Genomic DNA, 3,583 nt, shown 5'->3' on the forward strand with positions numbered 1-3,583 from the left:
CTTTATGATCCAGTCCCTCACATCCATACATGACTACTGGAAAAATTATAGCTTTAACTATATGGACCTTTGTCAGCAAAGTGATGTCTTGGCTCTTTAATATGCTGTCTAGGTTTGCCATAGCTTGAATCAGGATCAAAGTAAGGAGGACTCATGGGAAGTGGGAAAGTTCCCCAAATGAGAGGAAAAGGTGAACATAGACCACATTCAATTCTGAAAATGTTTTTCTTTACTCAGGTTATCAAGGCTCTATTTCCCATCTTCAAAAGAATTTTTTTTTTTCATGAAACCTCATAAGATTGAGTGAAAATGTTGACTTTTCAAAATGTAAAATCATCATAACTGTTGTGTTGAAGCTGTGTGGGCCTCAAGGTGATGACTAAATTAGCTCTTTAAGAATTGTCATCAAATTGACTGACTTGTTATTGATAGCACATTCAATGCATCTGTGTTCTTATTTGGTTAGTGTTAGTGGTTATAGTTTGTAACAGTAGGTACACTGTGTAACATTAGGTTATTAAATAATCCATGAGATAATTAATGAAAATTATATATTTTTGAGAAGTTATGCATAATACTGAAGAGAGCTCAACAGGAAAAAAGTTACAAAAAAATATTCAAAGGAGTCCTGGGAGTAAGGAAAATAGACGAGCTGTGCAGTAACACATCATCAGATGGAACAGTGTTCTTAAAGTTGTTTCCTGGGCAATAATGTTCATCCATGGAGAGAAACAATAAGACTATATCCACAGATTTTATTCTCCTGGGGCTCTGGCCTGAGTTCAGCCACCTTGTGATCCTTATCTACCTTATCCTTTTGGTCTACTGTGTGGCTGTTATGAGCAATGTTGTTCTCATTCTCCTCATCTGGCTAGATTTGCAACTCCACTCCCCCATGTACTTTCTGCTCAGCCACCTCTCCCTCATTGACTTGGCCTTGATCTCAAGTTCTGTCCCCAAAAATGGTCACAAACTTCTTCTCAGGAGAAAGAATCATATCACAGGTAGGTTGTGGAACCCAGATCTTTCTTCAGCTTAACCCTGGGAATTGCTGAGTGCCTCCTGCTAACTCTCATGTCCTATGACCGCTACATTGCCATCTGTAACCCACTTTGTTTACTCAATCATTATCAGCGATGTCACCTGCAAAAAGATGGTCATTGTGTCCTGGACAGGGGGAGCAATAACTCCCTGGTTCATACAGCCTATGCCATGCATTTTCCCATTTGTCACCCCGAGAGATTCCTGCATTTTTTGTGTGAGGTCATGGCCCTCTTGAAGCTCACTTGTGAGGACATTTCAGCCTATGTGAAGTCATGGTGGTCTCAAGCTTTCTGGTGGTCCTCATCCCTCTAAGTCTCATCCTGGCCTCCTACACCCTCATCTTTCTTGCTGTCCTCCGCATGAACTCCTCTGAGGCAGGAACAAAGCTCTGGCCACCTGCTTCCTCCCACCTTTGTGTGGTCAGCCTCTACTTTTGGCCCTGCCATATTGGTCTACATGAGACCAGGTCTTCTAAGACTCCCAAATTAAATCAATGTCTTTTTATGTTTAACGCCATCCTTACCCCTATGCTTAACCCACTCATCTATAGTCTGAGAAACAAGGATGTTATAGAAGCTTTGAAGAGTAGAGTCATCAATAGATTCCCCTGAGAAAGATGAAAAGACATCTACATTGTTATACATGATTATAATCTTATGTTAGCATATTTTTAAATTGCTTTCAGGAGCCTTTGAGACTTGAAAAATTCTGTTATAAATTATAGAAATGTTAAAGTATTTATTTCAATCCTTTTGTTGTGTGCAATAAAACATAAAAGAATCTGTCCATGGTCTCAGAGCACCATCAAAGAGCCAGTTCTTCTGACACAAAATTCTGAAAACACACTTATTTTCTAAATAACACAGGGCATCATTTTTGCTCATGTATGCCCAAATTATGAATGCACTCATCCCTCAAATATACCTGTGAAGAAGGGATGAGCTGCCTCCTCAAGAACAGCGAGAAATCTCACAATTCCAGGGATTGGCTCAGGAAGCAGAACTTCTGATATATACTTTCAACAACTGTGATATTAAAATAGTCTGATCTTTCTTGAATGAAGAAAAGCAGCTTTTAGATTGCCAAAATATCATACACATTCACGTAATGTCAGCATTTTGTTTCATGAGAAACAAAGGGTAAATCTGTCTTTTCTTTCTCTTGGCTCCAACACACGTTTCTGATTCTTTGTGCTCCTCCTTCTGAGTTCAAATCCATTGTCTAAAGCAAACAAGCACTAAATAAGACACAAAATTCTGACAATCTGAGAAACGGGATAAAATGATGGTACCTTCTATCTAGCACTGCTAACAAGTTTACAACAAAGTTACAGTGTGTTAATCAGAAAAAGAAAGCAGGAATGAGTGCTACATTACAAATGTCTGTGCAACTGAAGGCCAGGCACTGAACTTAGCATTCAGTAGGGAATTAAGAGAACTAGACTCTTGAAAGCCTTCCTCCTAGGCATGACATATGGAACTTTATTTTAAAGATAATAAAGATTTACTATATTCACTTTAGGAGGAATGCAAAATGAGTGCTAGAATCAGCCTTAGTCAAAGCTGAGAGAAAAAAACTAAAAACTTTCTTCTACAATGTAAATAATTCATCTGTACCATTTCTCTATACTCCATATATAATGCATTAATATATGATATTTGTTTTTCTCTTTCTGACTTACTTTACTCTGTATGACAGACTCTAGGTCATTCCACATCACTACAAATGACCTAATTTCATTCCCTTTATGGTTGAGTAATATTCCATTGTGTATATGTAAAATAAATCTAAAATTATATTCAAAAATATAAATGATATTGGTGCTTTATTTTAAAAAGTTGTAGTGAAATTTAAAAATATTGTAATTATTGTAGAGAATGATAATTTCTCAGCATTATCAGCTCCTACAATCACTGTATGGTAAATATTTAAACCGATAAATATCTTTTACTCTTTTGATTATGTAACTAGTATTCACTTAATACCATTATATCACTATTGGTCAACATAAAACAATAGAATTCCATATCACTAAAACGACCATTAAATAGAAAAACATGTAATTATTTTTAAAAATCCAGATGCATATCAGAATTTTCTTGGAATTTTTGGAAAAATACAAATGCCCATGTATTGACTTTTTCCCCCCAAGGCTCCAGGTGTGTTTTTAATGAGCAGCCATGTTTAAAATTCAAATTGTGGTGCCACAGAAGACTCTTGAGAGTCCCTTGGACAGCAAGGAGATCAAACCAGTCAATCCTAAAGGAATCAACCCTTAATACTCATTGGAAGGACTGAAGCTGAAACTGAAGCTTCAATACATTGGCTGCCTGATCAACTCATTGGAAAAGATCCCAATGCATGAAAGATTGAAGGTAAAAGAAGAAGAGGGTGGCAGAGAGATGAGATGGTTGAATAGCATCACCAATTCAATGGATATGAACTGAGGCAAACTCCAGGAGAGTGAGGGGCAGCCTGGCATGCTGCAGTACATGGGGTTGCAAGAGTTGGACATGACTTAGGGACTGAACAACAACAA

The 3,583-nt window shown here is 37.3% G+C and overlaps 1 pseudogene; it reads left to right on the plus strand.

Moving 5' to 3' along the window:
• Nucleotides 1-706: 706 nt before the first annotated feature.
• Nucleotides 707-1,655, plus strand: LOC113888713 (annotated as a pseudogene).
• Nucleotides 1,656-3,583: the final 1,928 nt, after the last annotated feature.

Source organism: Bos indicus x Bos taurus, unplaced genomic scaffold (genome assembly GCF_003369695.1).
Source record: "Bos indicus x Bos taurus breed Angus x Brahman F1 hybrid unplaced genomic scaffold, Bos_hybrid_MaternalHap_v2.0 tig00001207_arrow_arrow_obj, whole genome shotgun sequence".
NCBI lineage: Eukaryota > Metazoa > Chordata > Mammalia > Artiodactyla > Bovidae > Bos > Bos indicus x Bos taurus.